The sequence below is a fragment of the Clarias gariepinus genome, chromosome 23 (assembly GCF_024256425.1).
Source record: "Clarias gariepinus isolate MV-2021 ecotype Netherlands chromosome 23, CGAR_prim_01v2, whole genome shotgun sequence".
NCBI classification, from domain to species: domain Eukaryota; kingdom Metazoa; phylum Chordata; class Actinopteri; order Siluriformes; family Clariidae; genus Clarias; species Clarias gariepinus.
Window position 1 is genome coordinate 16,563,586 of NC_071122.1, and position 18,599 is coordinate 16,582,184.

The following is an 18,599-nucleotide window of genomic DNA, read 5'->3' on the forward strand; positions in this document are numbered from 1 at the left end:
AGTGGGTTGAAGTTGATGTGTTGGACGTGGAAAAAAATGAGCAAGCATGATAATTTAAGTGACTTTGACAAGGGACAAATTGTAATGGCTAGATGGCTGAATAGGAGCAACTCCAAAACTGCACAGCTTGTATGATGTTCCTGGTCTGCAGTGGTCAGAACCTTCCAAAAGTGGTCCAAGGAATAAAAGGATGGTGAACCAGTGACAGGGTGATGAGTGGCCAAGGTTGACTGATGCACTTGGGGAGTGAAGTGCAATCCTGTGTACTTTGATCCAATAGAAGGGCTGCTGTAGCTCTAATTGCTGAAATGTTGGTTCTCTTAGAAAGGTATCAGAACACAAAGCACATTGCTGTTTTGGTGGCAAAGGTACCTCCTCAATATTGTACTGTACTGTATATAGACAATTGTCTATATATATTTTTTTTATTACACTGATCATATCACATGTACTATTTCAATCAACTTCTTTCTTCATATTTAATGAAAAATAGAATTAAAACCAATTTATGGTTTTTACATAATATAGTATATGTCACTATACTTTGACACGACGTGTTTCCACAGATACGGTTTTGACAATAGTACCAACCCATTCAAATCACAAGTTTATATTATTCTGCTCTTTCTGATACTTTATTGTTGTTTTTGTAGTGTGTAGACACATTCACAGGAATTTTTAGGACATTACATTGATATTGCTGTGATAATGTACAGTAGGTACATATTACCAGCATTAAATGTTGAAATAAATGGGTTAAAAGCACGTCCATGTCCTGTTTATTAATAAATGGGAGTGTAAGTGTAATAAAACACTTAGAGACAGATTATTATAGGACAATAATCTGTTCTGTAGTGGTAACACGTGTTTTACATGTCCTTTTTTTAAACACACATATTTAACCACTGTCATCTATTAAAATATTAATTTACTGTAGTTAGCACAGTCTTGTAGGCCATAATAATACTACATAAACTGCAGTAGACTTTTATTAGTGAATAACAAAGTGAAAATAATCTGTTCTGTGGTGGCAACACACAACTCCATTTTTATTTTTATAGATTATGTTTATTCATCATGCTTTTTTTAATTATTACTATTAATGTAAACATCTTAGATTGTACTTAGATTTTTACATTAATAGTAAGCATAATAGCAATAAGCCAAGAGTAACTTCGACAAGAGGGAAATAGTAATAGTAATAGTACAGTAATACAGCATTTTGTATTACCTTATAGAGAATAGAGTAACGAGGAGTGGAGAGGAGAATCTCTGCTACACAGAGTCTATTCTAGTCCATTAACAGAAGCGCTGGCCCTAGAAATGCAACAGAATTGATATAAAATACTGCACATCAGTGAGGGCAAGGTCTGTTCGTGCATGTGTGTATGTGTGTGTGTGCGAAAGAGACGCGAGAGTACAGTATTTCTCTGCATCAGTAGTTCTAAGTCTCTGCATCAGTACATCTGTCACTTGCTTTCTATTTCCCTCAGCAGGAGACGGTCAGTTAGAGAGCCACCATTACAGAAGCCCCATGCCTTCCAACTTATTATGTGTACCACCTTACCTCTATGTATTCAAAAGCTGATCACCTGAAACTAAGATATCCACTAAATATGTTGCACTTTGTATTACTGTACATGCATGATAACATGGTCACTGTATGGCATCCCGACCACACCTAATTCGCCCCAGGGGTAAAAAAGTCCTGCCTTCGTCTCCTGCTTTTATCTGTCAGTCTGTCTGGAAGGCTGAAGATCGATGTAATGCTGCATGTGTTGAGATTTTAAGCTGTGTGCCTGCCTGTGTGCATAATATTGAAGGATGTAGCCAGACACACTAAGATGCAGGAGATAGATGTACAGTCAGAGGCACAGACAAAAGAAGCATAGCTCCAGTTTTATTAAACCAGCTGGGGAGACAGACAGGCAAAGGGCAAAGCAAACTCAATGCAAACTGATGCAAAAGAGGTCAGTGAAAGCCCTGAAATTTTTCTCTTCCTTTTATTTTATTTTTATTTTTATTAGCGCAGAATAAACAGGGTAGCTTAATTTTACATCCCATAATAATAATGTTGGTTGCCAGTTGTGTTTACCTGTTTAAACATTTTACCCTAACATGACCACTGCAGAACCGTACCAGTTTTACCCTAACTGTAACACCCCCACCCCAACACACCATATTTCTATTTACACTATGTCCAAAATGGATTTCTAAAATCCCCACAAATGGGAGCATGCATTATAGTTAAACATGGACAATAACGTATTGCAACAAATTGTGGGGCTTATGGGGGGCAACACACATTTTCCACTAATTACAGCCTGGTTCCCTCCTATTTTTTCTATCAGGACAACACACTGAGATAAACAAAGAGCTGCAACTGAAATATATAATGGAACACTGGAAGGCCACTTTTAACTTCTTCATGCCAATTAAAAGCAATCTGTGACAACATGTGCAATAAGAACGTGCCAAAGTCGCAGTCTGTCACCGCATAAATAAGGGTGTCGCTAATTTTAGTTTTGCCTTGCTCTATGTTTCAATCATCTTGCAAATAATTATATATAAATTTTGAATGCTGTAAGTTGTGGCAATTAAAGGCGGAAGCAGCCATTCTAGGCAGTTGTGAAGATGCTGCATATTTAAATGTCTCTATTTGATAGTAAAATCTTGTCGGAAGCAAAGTCCTGTTTGCTTTCTTAAGGATTCCATTTGTGAGATGTTTGACTTTTCACATTACAATAATAAATAAGATTTTTAAAAAGAGTTCTGGGGGGTTCTACATTAAAAAAAATAATGATGCTTGAAGCTGAACTCGGTTCACATTCATTTATGGCATGTCTGTCTCTTGAGCAAGTTACATACATTACTGTACATTGTGGTCTGAGATTACGATGGATTGAAATGCTTACATGAATCTTCAAAACTCTGGTGGATCTCCAAGGTATAAGAATTCTAGCCACTTATAATTTCTAAACCTGGATGATTAAAATGCATAAAGGGGATGAGATATAGTTTACAGTCAAGGGGGTTCTGCAGGAAGGCTCTGTCTGAGGAATGGAAATGATGCACAGACCAAGAACAAAGAAATAAAACAAATAATAAAATGCCTCAGGACAAACAATAAATCCCCTAGTCTGTCTTTAAGATAAAAACTACAGTTAGATCTCTCTCTTTCTCTCCCAATCATTATAGCCCATAGGAAAATATACTATAGTAATTACTACAGTATGCTGTAATTTACACCATTCAGGTCAGGGGTAGCTCAGTGGTTAAGGCATTGGACTACAGTTCGGACGATCCCATGTTCAAATCCCAAGTTGTCCCTGCTGGGCCCTTGAGCACGGCCCTTAACCCTCAACTACTCAGATATCTAATGGGATAAAATAAAAGTCGCTCTGGATAAGGCCGTCTGCCAACTGACTGTGTGGTAAACGGAAGTATTAACTACAGGAAATTACTGCATACTATTGTATTTTAAAAACCTAATCATATTTACTATAATATTATTCCCTGTAGAGTATAGAGTGGTAGAGTATGTAGTAAGATAGCACCACTTTAACAGCCCTTGCCAAACGGACAGACATGATAATTCCAAGCTATAAATACTCTAATGCCCATCATAAGCAATTATGGGCAATTATAAAAAATTAAGGCCTCCCTGTTCCAGATAGTGCTGTTCTCACCTCTTCCTTTCTCATTCATGGTCCCTACCCATGCAGCATCCCCTACTTTAGTAAGATAGAGAATTACTCAATTACTCTCACTCATCTTCTATACCGCTTTATCCTGTCTTCAGGGTTGCGGGGACCTAGAGCCTATCCCAGGAAGCTTAGGGCACGAGGCAGGGTACAGCCAATCCATCGCAGGGCACACACACATACACACACTCACACATCAAATACAGCATGCATGTACTGTAAAACACACAACATCCTTGGTCCAAAAATAAAATAGGGTTTCATAAAAAGAACCAGCTGCATGGTCACTGCTCTAAGTGCAGCTGGGTTCTGCACAATCATAAGATTTAAATAGAGGCATTAATTTAAAAAATAAAAACAACGATAATCAATATATTATTATGGATTATATATATTGATTATGTAATTTATTACATAGTTGACCTATCCATCCATGCGTCTAACTGGGGACTATGGAAGCCAGTGGTGACCATTGTATTAATTCCCATTTTTTTACAACTGTGGTAGGACCTTCAGTCAACATTCACACTTGACAGGCAATCTGGGAATAAGAATTAGCATAATCTGCATGTCTTTGGACTATGGGAGGACACTGGAGTACACAGACTAAACTCACAAAGCACAGGGAGAACATGGAAACTCTACGCACACAGACCCCAAGGTGGAAAAGGAACCCAGGGGCTGGAGGTGCAATGTGACAGTGCTAACCACTAAGCCACCATGGCGCCATTTGACGTGCGAGTAAATCGAATCATATCATATGGTAACAGATTTGTCTGTATATTAAATCATTGTTTTAAAAAACAAAACTGTATCATGAGAAAGACACCATTTTATGCAACTAGTGTGTATATTTAAATCAAATAAAATACAAGAAAATACACTATGCATAACATTTCAAAGTTAGTACAAAAAAAATTATACACTTACACTAAAATCAAGAGGGAAAATGGGCTCATAGACAGATGAATGATGAAAGCAGAGACTCTCTGACCTGTAAAACAAAAATAACATATGATCAGCAATCATACAGACAGCAAAAGAGCAAAAATCTTTTTCAACTAATTTAAATTAAATTTCAATTTAAGTCAAGCTTTCACTTATAAAAAAACTTTAACTTAATTATAATTTCTCAGCATTATTTCTCCCACCTGTGATTTAGGTAATTACTCACTCACTCACTCACTCACTCATCATCTATACCGCTTTATCCTGTATATATGAAGCCCATCCCAGGAGACATGGGGCACGAGGCAGTGTACACCCTGGACAGGGGGACTATCCATTGCCAGACACATACATACACACACATACACACACACATACACATGCATTCACACACTATAGGCAATTTGGAAACACCAATTAGACTAATCTGATTGTCTTTGAACTGTGGGAGGAAACCGGAGTACCCGGAGTACCCGGAGTACGGGGAGAACATGCAAACACCATGCCTGCAGACCTGAAATGGGAATCGACCTTGCTAACCGATATACCACTGTACCGCCTGGTTTTGTAAATGTTCATTCAAATTAAGATTTTGAAGAGATTGTTTTATTTGGACAAAAAAAATTCTTAAATACAAACACCCTAATCTACCATGTTTTAGAACTGAATGCTATATTAATTAGTGGAATAGTCTCTACAAATTCATCATCTTAATGGGAGTACTACAGCCCTTCTCAAAGTTTCCCATAGGTTTTTCTAGGACACAAAGCAGAATGAATAATAGTGCTAATACTGTATAACTGACCACTTCTGACACTTATGACTTGTTTTAATTAACATTTTATCTAAAATTTTAAGCACAAAGGCTGTATTATTATTTGATTATACACATGCTGAAGGATAAAGTTTTTTTGTCCTGACTTTATAGTGCCCTATTACTGTACAGTATGTACTGTCTCCCTCAACAACTGCTCCTAATCTTTCACTGTAAGAAGGGTTCTCATGTGCAAACACTTTGTTCTTTTCTTTCTGTCAGCAAGACTGTCCATGCTAACTGATTAGATGGAAAAACAATCGGGGTATTCTTCGGAAGAACACAGCTCCATAACTAAGCAGTTATTCTGCATGTGACATTCATCTGTTGTCTAGTTAAATATGGTTTCTCTTAAAAATGAAGAACTTAGGGACAGATTGACATTTAAAAAAAAAAAAGACACTTCACACAGTACTGGAGGGGGTTGGGGGAAGCATTTTAATAGTTAGTGTATTGTTACTAGGCAATGAAAGGGATGCTGTAAACCCTTCCCTCATCCCCCTTTGTGGAACGTCATTACTACAATGTAAACGTCTTAAGTGGAGAGAGCCACCACTGGTACCAGAAACATCAGCATTAGTATTATTTAGATAGAGTTAGCATTATATTCCATCTATCCATCTAGGAACCTTTGTAGTCCAACTGGGGACCATGGAGGTCAATGGTGACCAATGTATTCATTTCCATTTGTACAACCATGGTAAGACTTCCGGTCAACATTCACACGCTCACTCACAATTTGAAAATGCCAGATAGCCTAATCTGCATGTTTTTGAAGAACCTGGAGGAAATCCACCAAGCAGAGGAAGAACATGCAAACTCCATGCATCGAACCTGGGACCTGGAGGTGCAGGGCGACAGTGCTAACCAATAAGCCACTGTAATGCAAAAAAAAATAAATATATATATATATATATATATATATATATTTATGTTGAAATCTAGAGGAAAAATAAAAGTAAAACAAAGAAACAGGGAAATTTAACAGTGAAACTTTACCTACTGTAGTTAGTACATAAAATAATGTTGAGTTTTAACCATGTAGTTCAAAGAACAAATTTAGGAACATGGTTCTATAAATGCTGTCTTTGTGGACAGTTTCATAACATCCGGACGTGTTAAAGACACATGGATACACATGCATCCATGTCCTTTCAGTATTCATGCACTGCCTTGGGCTTCAGGCTTGGTACAAAGGTCACGAAGTGCTTTTGACTTGGTCCCCATTTGTCCAGTTCTCTTTACTAGCTCTCCATAGTGTCACAAACTCACGTCTCGTCTCTCATCTGCCACACTCCAGAGCTAGTTTCCTGCCCTGACCTCTCACTCAGTAAATTATGGGTCTGGCCAGGTCAGGAGGTCACTGCAATAGCTGTCCACTCGGTTAGAGGAACAGAGTCAAGAGCTTGGTCCATAACTCAGCAACTTCATCAATCAGACTTTGATCGTATTACTATAGTCAGAGCTGTGAGAGTGACACTGTTAATGAAGACAATAAAAGCTTTTTAGTTAATATGTTTCTTCCCAATCAAATTATTAATGCAGCTGATCTCAGGAATTAGCCAATTAATAGGCTAATATAAATACATTTAATGAAGATTACAAGCATAATTTTATTGCATTAGAATCAAAATCGTTAACTAAAGAGGAAAGTGTCACTCATTTTCTATATCGCTTTATCCTGTCTTCAGGGTCGCAGGGACCCTGGATGCATGTTTATGGAATTGGACAGGGTGCTAATTCCATAAACACACTACGGGCAATTTGGGAACGCCAATTAGCCTAACCTGCATATCTTTGGACTGTGGGAGGAAACCGGAGTACCCGGAGGAAACCCATCAAGCACAGGGAGAACATGCAAACTTCATGCACACAGAGACGGGAATCAAGCCTGGCCAGGAATCGAACCCAGACCCTGGAGGTGCAAGGCACCAGTGCTAACCAGTTCACCACCATGCCGCCAAAGGAAAGTCTGTTCCTACAGAATGATTTGCATTAAGCTGTTCTGGAAGCCAAAGGTTGAATTTATTAAAAGGATAAATAGATCTCAGAAAAAAATGTAGGAGCAGATCTCTTGCTTGACAGGAGTGGTCTCTAGATGATGCAAAGTGACCTAGTTTTAACAGGGAGAGCAAAAGGAGTGTTCAGAACAGTGGGAGAGGAGAGAGGTTTTTGTCATAAAGGGGGATGGAAGGAGGAAAAAATGTGAAAAAGGGGGATAGATGGATGGAGGAAGAGTGTGGAAAGGGAAAGAGGCATCTCCCTTTACCCCCAAAGGACAAGCCTTGGGAAGTGGCATGTTCAATCAAAGATAAATCAATCTAGCCTGTCCCTGACCCATGCAAAGCTCTTCTTCTGCCCAATGGACAAATTAGAAAGTAAGTGGCAATATAACTGGAACATGCACACACATCTTCCGCTCTCATTATATACTGTAGCCACTAACATTCTATACAAAGCCTTAAAACAGAAAGAAAAAATTGCCGTTATCTTGTGACAAAAAACTCACCTACTTTTTAGTTTCTAAAAACAACAAAACTGAAATGAAACATAAGAGAACTATCATCACTTTACATTGCCTAATGCAGTATGATGATGAAACTTAGAGTACGGGGAAGTGAAGCAAGAAAATATTGGGTCATGAGCAAAAAAAACAGCCATGTGTTTATTTCTTTTAAACTTGTATATTTTTCTACATATCTTCATCAAAATTTTGGAAAACTACTTAAAAATTATATCTTTCGAAATGATGAGAAAAAGGTTTGACCTAAGTTATTTCAGAATTTTTTTAAGATTCCATTTCAGATTTCTAGATTGAGTATACACAAACAAACATACACACAAATAAATAAATAAATCTATGCATTAACAGTAATTTTTTTCCCCTAATTCATCAAGCTTTTGGTCATCACAAAACCAACATAGGCCTAGTCAATGCAGATTTTAACCAGATACCACAATGCAAAACGTGTGTGATGATCCTACACCTTTACACGGTCAATAAATGTGTTTACACGCATTGTACAGGTGAATGTTTGAGAAGGTTTTAAAATGTTAAAACAACTTAAAAAAAACATTAAAAACAAGATTTTTCTTTTAACAGAACAAGTTAAGTTGAGATCTTTTTAGCAACACAAATAAGTTGAGAGAGGAGACAATAATGTGATGTTTTGACTTTTAAATCAGACTAATGTGGATGAAGCTGATCTTCAAACTGACAACTAATTTTCTAATTTGCCAGTAATATTGTTTTTATATAAATAGATGAAATAATAAATATAAAGGTTGCAGTCTGAATGTACTGTAATGTTAAATCATTTTTACATTATTTCCAAATTTATTTGTGAATCAAATACAAAAGAGAATTGCTTCCTCCGCTGCACATGAAGCCGCTGACCATCTTTTTGACCTGTCGCTCACACTCGAAAGAAAGCACTATCCAATTCCTTCCGCTTGCGTGAGCGCACAGATGCCCATGATTGGCTAGTGTCGCTATGATTGATGTGAGCGTGCATGTGTGCCATGCCTCCCTCCCCACCCCAACAAAGTATGGCCAATCTGTTCTCTCTTGGCTTGCGGTAATGGATGGCTATAGCGTTACCCAGGAATCAAACTTGTTATCCACTTTACCGCTGCGCCACCCAGTAGCCTGTAATAATGTTCAGTGTTACGTACAAATTTTATTCATGCTTAAATATTTACCCTTACTACTGCTGTTAACTTTCCCTGGAAAATCGACAATAAAATTCAGATCACAAAAGTGTGAAGAGAAATAAAGCCTGATTTATTCTGCATTGCTGGCAACTGCGAAAAACTCAGCCAGATTGGAAACTCAGTTCCATGTCACAGCACATTTACAAACAATTAGTTCCTTCTGTACAGTATGTTTTCCGTGGTAACAAAAGTCCAAAACTTTCCTCTAGTTGGCATCATCGAACTTGACCGACCAGTGAGAATGTTCCCTGTTATACAGACATAAGTTGATCACTATATTAGATTGAACATATTTTATAACAATATTCCAGATACATACAGTAAACATAGATACATATTAGATGATATAATAATAATTCTCCTTAAACTCCTTTTCTGTTTTTTTTTTTTTTGTTTTTTGTTTTTCAGTGCAACTGTATGACCAAGACAAAGCAAGTTTCCTCTGGGATTAATAAAGTTCTTTGAATCTTGAATTAAATCTTGAATCTTTTCTACCACTAAAAATCTTTTTCGCTCATCTCTTTCCTCATCAATGGACCGCTAATGCCCTCTGTCTTCTAAACCATAGAATAGTTCATGCCCAGCTCCTTGGATTTCAGATGTACAGCGACGCAATCAAAGAGGAATGAGAACTACGCAAAGACAGTTGAAGAAATCTTCACGCAGATTGTGCATCTTATTCTCCAATCTAAATTCTCATGTAAAGAAACTCCTGATAAAACTGCCTTCTACAGAGAAGTGCTAAAAGCTTCTGCACATGGTCCTTGCAATCTTCATAATATCTTCTCCTTTCTACTCAATCCACCGGCTCCTCCCGCACTATCCCTTCACTGACTACTGACAACTTTGACACCTTTTCTGATGGGAATATTGCAAAAATTTGCCAGACAGTCACACCCCAACACCTGCAGTACAATTTCAGGACTCCCCTTCTCTTTCACTAGCATTTTCCACAATGCTTCTGGCCATGTCACAAGACCTCCTCTTATCACCACTATCATCAACCTTTCCAGTTTATCTGGTTATGTTCCTGCTGCATTTAAGAAGGCAGACAACAGCAACTACCAGCTGAAATCACTTCTTTATTTTCTTAATAAAATTTACTCAATAAAATCAGATGTTACTTTATCACTCATAGAACAACCCCAATGATCCTAATATGATCCACTGAGACTGTCATCTGTCCTCATTCCCCTGGACCTCAGTATTTGACATGGTGAACAACAAGATTCTTTTGTCCATCATTGCACGCCTTGGAATCTGTGGCACAGCATGACATTGATTTGCTTCCTACTTTGAAAACTGGTCATATGAGTTGACATGGAGAGATCCACATCTGCTCCAGGCAGAGTCTTCACTGGTGTCCCAAAAGGCTCAGTACTTAGTCCCCTCCTGTTCTTCCTCACATGCCTTTTCATACAATTGTGTATCAAAATTAAAAGTTCTGATGCTTGCCTACAAACCAGAAACAGCCAAGTTCTCTGTAATCCTTCAGCACTGCTCCACTGGTCCCACTATCTCTCTAAGATCAGGAAAAAACATGCATCTAAAATCTTTTCTGCTCTAGCACGTACTGTAGATTGTGAAATGAACTTCCTCTAGATGTCGGTCTAGCTGAGCCACTGACAATCTTTAAACAACTCCTAAAGACAGATCAGATATGTTTCTTAGGTCTATGGGTTAACCATCACCACCACCACCAGTCCCAAGGGAAAAAAAAGAAAACTTATTCTGATATTCTTCCACGTTCACCCTTTTTCTTTCTAATCCCTTTTTTTTTTTTTTGCTGGAATTGTAAAGTAACTTTAAGTTTATTTTAAAGGCACTATTTAAATGAAAAATATTTTTTAATATTATAGTTTTTTTTTTTGGTTACCAGTGCTATTGCTGTCACTTTTTTACCTTTAAGTCGAGTCTCTAACTCTCACCCTCACATCACATCAGTTTTCACACAAGAACTGGGATGTAAAAAAGGAAATTTGCCTACCTCTATGCAAACTATAGGGTGTGCACATGCCCATATGGCTGAGGTTTACTAACTGGTGACCTCAAATAGCAAAGTAACCAAAGCGTGTTTCCACGATTCAACCTTAAACAATCTGACTTTAAAACTCAATATGCATCAAAAACAGGTAATGTAATACCTTTAATATTACCCATATATGTTCACCTAAAAGCAAATCAGAATCCAAGTCCCAATTATTTTATGGAATTTCCTCCTCAAAAGGGCATACCTTTGTCTCCTGCTACTGTACCTCTGTGTTTGTGGGCATTGATTCTACGTATTTAAATAAACTTGATAGACCACTTTACCAATTAATGCCTCGATCTCATTGGCTTTTGTTTTTTGTGTCCTAAAAAGTGAAAATGAGACATTTAGAGCTCCAAAAACGAGTACGCTATCTTTGTGTGGAAACAAAGAAAAAGCCAATGGACTTGGGTTTACGGTGCTGGAGATTCATCCCAGATTTGTGCAATCTTTGTGCATTTGCCACCAGCTTTGTTAAATTTATGCAAAGGGTTAATATGGATTTTAGTGCAATGGTTCATGCATCCTTTACCCCTTTTCAGACAAAAAGACAAGACTTTATCACCAAATGAAACAAAAGACTGTCTGCTCTCAATACATTTTTTTTTCTTTCAAAATTCTCATCCTCTTGACTTTCTCTTTCATTCTCTTTCCCTTCCCCCAACTGCCTGCTTTCAAAAAGCAAGAACAAAACACAGGCTCATTATCCAAACTGCATCTCACTTCCTGTGAGCTCTCTCATCCCAGACTCCACCCTGGCCAATAGTGGCAGACCTGGTTGTTATGGGCCCTTAGCAACAGCATTGGGTCAGAGAGGATTAAATGTGGGTGTATGCATGTGTGTGTGTGAGAGAGAGAGAGAGAGAGAGAGAGAGAGAGAGACAGAGAGAAAGAGCGAGAGAGAGAGAGAGAGAGAGAGAGAGAGACAGAGAGAAAGAGCGAGAGAGAGAGAGAGAGAGAGAGAGAGAGAGAGAGAGAGAGTTAGTCCCGCTGGGTGTGTGATAACAGAGGTACAATGCACATCACCAAACCAGCATGTGTGTGGGGTAAGGGGAGGGGTGTGGAAGTGGGTAGTTTAAAAGGCTTTTCTAAAAACAAGATATTTGTAAGATTTATTTACATTTAAAAGACTTTATTAAGTCGGTTATAAAGTCAAAGCCCAAATAAAATCATTTGCCAAATGATAAAAAAAAGGATGTTGGCATATGTATTGTAAAATGCATTTTAGAGTTACTAAGAAGCAACCTTTGAGATTATTATTTATATATTATTATGAATATCTTATAATCGTATATTATTTCTCACTTACTATTTATCAGTTACTATTTCTCTTTTGTATTTGCTATTTATGCAGGTGGACCAAATGAGGGGAAACCTCCAGCATATTGCAACTCTGTCTGAACATGTTACTGCTGTATGTTTTCTTTATGGATATTAAGGTCATGAATAGGCCACTTATAAATATTTCATATGACCTGTTTTCCTTCGGCAGCCTTCATATGGATTCTGCTCTGGAAGACAATGTTAAATCTAAATATGGAACAAAAAGCCTTATTTCCTGAGCCCTTGATAAATGTATTCATCAGTATTCAAAACGGCTTATGATTTAGGTTGTGAAAGTTTACAGGGAATAGCTGCTGGGTCTAATTTATACAGCACCATCTGCATGGAGTTACAGTGATTATTAGAGATTTTTTCTGAAGCTCCTTGAGGATTTGCCAGTGCTGTGCCATCTCCTGGGACACAAGTAGTAACCCTGTCTTTCCCTTTTCCCCCTTTTTCCTCCACTCCCTCTTTACTCGCTGCCCATACGTGGAGGATTTGGGAGCAAAGCGAGAGGTGAGAATACAGTCCCTTGAGACCCCCCTACAGTCTCTGTGCTCAGCAGGGTGTGTGTGTGCAGTGACAGAAGGGGAGTGAGAGCTGAGCTGATGACAAATCCATTAATTAAACCCTTAGAAATCTATCAACTGCATAATAACAAGTACAAGAAGCGCCTCCTAGAGCAAATTAAGGAGGTGGCGCTCTTGTTTCTTTTGTAATTCTATTCGCTTTTACAACTATTTCTGCCTTTCCCATCTATGGACTAGTTACAGTATGATGTTGCCTTGCATCATCACAAGGCTATTTTATCCTGTTATTTTCTTTTTCCAACAACAGGGAACCTTCTAGGAAAAAGATTTTTTGTAAGTATCTATAAGAATGGCTGTGAGATAAAAATAAGCTTCTTTACTTCTAGATAGACCTAGAAAACCAAAATACATTGACGGCATTTTGCAGACACCCTTATACAGAGACTTATATTTTATATCATTATATATTTGAGAGTTAAGGGCCTTGTACAAGGGCCCAACAGCAGGAACTTGGTGGTGTTGGGATTTGAACCTATGTTGGGATTTGTACCAACCATGAGTCCCAAGCCTGAACGACTGAATGTAATGCATACTATTAAACCTACAGTTAAACCTGTAGTAAACTGTAATTTTGGTACTTTAATAATGTTAAAAATCTAACCACACAACACTGATGTATCTTACTTACTGTATCTCAAGGCATCTCCTGGTTACTATGACTATACTGACTATAAAATGTATTAAAATCAGATTAGTAATAAAATTTCTTTCCTTGTTGTGACATTTTCTAATAATGTTCTAAACAAGTTCTAAACTTAAAAAAAATAAATAAAATTATTTAACCACAAAGGCAGTGAATTTGCCTGACCTAAATCTGTTCACATGTCTGTTGAACTTGCCTACTAAAGGACACATTTACAGGAACGCCATGCAAAGTATCATGAATTTGAATGTGTATTTACACAGCACAAAAGCACACTCACGCATGCAAACATACACACACTTCGGATGACATCAGGACGTAGGGTTACAGAGAAAAGAAGAAGAAGAAGCCATTGTTTGTCATATAACATTACACATTACAACACATTCAAGTCTTTCTCTGTACATCCCAGCTGGTAAGGAAGCTAGGGTCAGAGTGCAGGCACTGACTTGGAGCAGGCAAGGTTAAGGCTGATTTATACTTCTGCTTAAGTGTTCACTGTAGGTCTTGCGTAGCTACGTACCAGACACCGTATCCAACACAATAGCTCTGTTTTTTGAAGTCAGTTGAATTGTGAATGAACATGGACTAAATTGAGGACAGATTTACAGAAGAAGTGTGTAAATGTCATATTTTATCTTCGAGACAAAGATAAAATATATTTTATCTTCAGTGAGCACGTGGCACAGAAAGCCCACCGCCAGCTGGAGGTTTGGCGGTGTAATCACAGAATGACAACAGATACAAGTAGGCTCACAACGTAGGCTCAGCATAGACTTGACTCAGAAAGCGAAGGTCTTGCACAAGGTCCCAACCCCTCAATATACATTTTATTTCTTTACATATATGAGCAGTTGAGGGTTAAGGGCCTTGCTCAAGGGCCCAACAGTGGGGGTGCCCTCACAAAAACAATGATATATAAGGCTCAAGCCTTTCATAAGGTTGAAAAAAAAATGCACACACACACACACATTATATATATTTATGTATATGCATTTTTTTTTTCAATTTTTATTATTATTTATTTATTTATTTACTTTATGATGTCAGGGTCAACTATTTTAATAAATAAACCATGTGCCTAAATCTATGTAAACACATTTGGGCCTTTCCAAAACTTGGAGGAAATGTTGGAGGAACGTTACTGTGTGGAATGTCTTCATAGGCTCCAGCATTATAGATGCATTGGAACTAAAGGGACCTTGTTCCAGCATAGCATGCACCTGTGCAAAAACCCTAAAGTTACATAAAGGTATTGTTGACAAGGCTGGTTTCAAGACAACCAGAGCCCTGGCCTCAACTCCAACGAATAACTTTGGAATAAATTGGAACACAGAGTGCACACCAGGCCTCCTTACAAAGTTCAGTGTCCGCTTTTGCTAATGCCCAAAATTCAAAAGCCTTTCCAGAAGAGTGAAGACTGAATTAGCAACAAAAGGTCAGTCAACTCAGTATTAATGGCATGCCTTTGGAACAGGATGTTTAACAACCACATGTGGGTTTCCTGATAAGATATCCACACAGTTTCGGCCACATAGTTAATAGTGAGTGAATAATTAGATTTTAGGGATTAAAATGGTAGATTTTCACCTAAACAAAACCTAAACCATAACAATGCTTGACAGTGGTTTAATCATCCTGCATTCCTTATTATGTACGATTGGTTATTAGTGCTGGCTCACAAGTGGAAAGTGTGGAGCTTTGTGCTTAATTTGGTATTACATTAGGAAAATAATCTAAATGACCCAATATAAAATCCATATGACTAGTATGGATCACTCCCTCACTCATCATCTATACCATTTTATCCTGTGTACAGGGTCTCGTACGGCCTGTAGCCAATCCCAGGAGACTTAGGTCATGGGGCGGGGTACCACTCCATCGCAGGCTACACACATACACTTATTCACACATTATGGCAATTTGGGAACGCCAATTAGCCAAACCTGCATGTCTTTGGACTGTGGGAGGAAACCAGAGCACCCGGAGGAAACCAACCAAGCACAGGGAAAACAAACAAACTCCACGTACACAAGCCCAAGGCGGGAATCGAACCCCCGACCCTGGAGGTACAAGGCGACAGTGCTAACCACATAATTCAATGAACTCATAATTTAATGAAATCAAAACATTTCTAAGGTTCTTTTTCTCATTGCATGTCTTTAACCCCTTAAATCTCAGAACTCTTTGTTAGGTTTAGACCAACATTTCAACATCAGACCCTAAACACACACATTTTATGTTAAACTGGCATTAAATACAAGGACATTACATAGAATAAACTCAAGCATTTAGTGAAGTGAACACAGTTATAAATATGACAGAAATAGGCCAGCTCATCCAACAAAGAGCAATTAACATTTGATTCATTAAAGGCAAACATTTTTTCATTGCTTTTCTATTAAATCCAATTTTTGATTCAAGTTTTTCCCCAGAATCCTTAGCCTCTTGTGTAAGACCAGCATGAGGTTTTCCATTTCTGGCAACAAATGCACAAATCTTCCCTCTGTTTGCAGCCTGGTAAACAATCATACTGTTGTGCAACTTCCATGTCCAGATGTTTAGTTTATTCACAAAGATTAGCATTACCACACAACATCATAAGGTCACTGTTGTGTAATCGGTAGTTTTTAAGGGGGGTGTCTATGAAAAGAGTCTACCATAGGTACAATCAGAATTAGTTTTAAATGGAATTAGTTTTAGTGGAAACTTATAGATAATAAACTAACATGACATACACATGCCTTTTCAGAGTGTAAGAAACAGCTGGAGACAAAGGAGGCAAGAGGCGCATGGCATAGCATGCATGGTAAAGCATGTTAGAATGCTACACCCCATCCAGATGTGAATCGACACTACAGATCAGCCAAACAACATACGATTTGATTGCATTTCGCAAATTGGTGAGAAAATCTAAAAAATATATAATAATATATTGAGTCACAATAAACTGCGTAGAAAGAGAAAGCATGAGTAAAAGAAACAGTAAGAGAGATGAAGAATGAGCAATGTGAGAATGAAAGGGGAAAAACTTGGTCCTCTTTGTTTTGGGATTTTAAATCTTGTGTAATTACGTGTGAAAGGAAATGGTGAGAACTATCCTAATTAAACTCATTGCCAATTTTACGGTAAAAGTCTCTCTCATTAAGATCCCATCAAACAAAGAGAGTCAGATCCAGTTATGCTATTTACCAAGGCTCTTTATATATATATATATATATGTACACTGCATTTCCACAAGTTGTTAATAAAAATTAAAACTATGCTCCATATTTGTTCGTACACATTTTTACAGAAAAATCTGTACAATATACAGAATAATATATGCCTGAATCGTGACACATCTCTGAGCAGCTCCAACAAAAATATTGCTCAGTTTAAGCTGAGACAGAAGCACCTGTCAGTCTGACAGAAGAATGACCATGAAGCAACAGATCCAAATAAAGAATAAAGTGTGAAAATCAAGAATCATTGAAAACAGATGCTTTGTACTGTAAGATAATAATAAGCCTCATGACGTGCAATCTACAGATGACCACTGGTTCAATAATTCCACTCATCTGTGTCAGACAATCTAATTAGCATGTGTCTAAACACGAAAATCCTAATTAATGACAAAGCATTCTATTGAACAACCCCTTCTTGTTATTTGATATACTGTATGACACACATCAGTTGTTCCCAGCAGTGCAAGTGTACAAAATCAAAGATGCATCGTAGGAGTGATGTGCAAAACAAGATGCATTTCTCACAAGCATACAATTGCATAATAGCAGATAAAAGTCAACATCTGAAACAACATCGTAAGGACTGGAATCCATAATATCCGCCTTCAAAACATCCGGTTTTGTTAAGCAAAGCAGTTCCACAATTATACAAATTTCAACGGCCAATGGAATAATCAGTACGAAGCTCTGTGCACATCAAGCTCATTGCCTTCTCTCTCTACAAACTAAAGTGACAATTACCAAAAAATACAGGCTTAGCAGCAACACAAACGCATTACCTCTCACATCAGACTTCCTGACAGAGCTGGCGCACACCACGAGGAATCTTGAGTAACGCTAAATTCCTTCGTCCCATCAGATTCAATCAGTGCATGATTTACAGTGCCGATTCTCTCTTGGTATAAATCTACACACGCTGGTAAAGTCAAAGTCACTGTTTCGTACTGAATAAGAAGTAAAATACAGCATGCGTAAATACGTGTCTCTGCATGTGTGTGTGTGTGTGTGTGTGTAAGCGTTCCACTACTGATGCTGCTTCAGGAGAGCTGCTCTCCGTCTTCGTGCATCCCTACTGTTGGGGACTCAGAGATTTCTCTCCTCCTCTCTCACTCACACACACACACACACACAGCAAACACAGATTCCCATCTGCTGCTGAACGCTTGGCTATCTCCCAGCCCACCTCATGAATAATAAACAGCCCCCTGGGCTTGCGCCCACCCCCAAAATCCCTCATCTTGCAGAAACATGAGCACATACATTCACATGGATGCACATCCACACACACAGGCACCTTATCAGATGCATAAATAAACAGAGCGATGAAAGGCATTGCTTTCCAAGCTTGACCTCTGCACCTCAACTATTTATCTCCATACCCTCACACCTTTATTCTGCCAATTAATAATGTGTTAGAAACATGCAAAGCATCCTTCGGGATTGATTCAGTGTGCCCAGGCATAGATAAGTATCAGTGTCAGTCAAAGACAACACCAAAAATAATAATGTGGATCTTTAATGTGGAGACAGGAAGAGCTGAATAGGATCGGTGCCTTTGACACTACAACATTAAACTGTTTATCCAAGGACAGGAAATCTGTCCAAAA

At 38.1% G+C, this 18,599-nt stretch overlaps 1 protein-coding gene across 7 annotated transcripts in view; it reads right to left on the reverse strand.

Moving 5' to 3' along the window:
* The window catches only part of nfasca (neurofascin homolog (chicken) a), a 59,045-nt gene extending 41,003 nt beyond the window's left edge, over positions 1-18,042 (reverse strand). For all 7 annotated transcript variants that reach the window (XM_053483895.1, XM_053483890.1, XM_053483894.1 and 4 more), the window contains exons 1-2: positions 17,772-18,042; positions 4,635-4,698 (exon numbers count right to left, since the gene is read on the reverse strand). The gene's annotated coding sequence lies outside the window, so the exon portion shown is untranslated. The remainder of the gene's footprint in view (positions 1-4,634; positions 4,699-17,771) is intronic.
* Between the last annotated feature and the right edge of the window lie 557 nt (positions 18,043-18,599).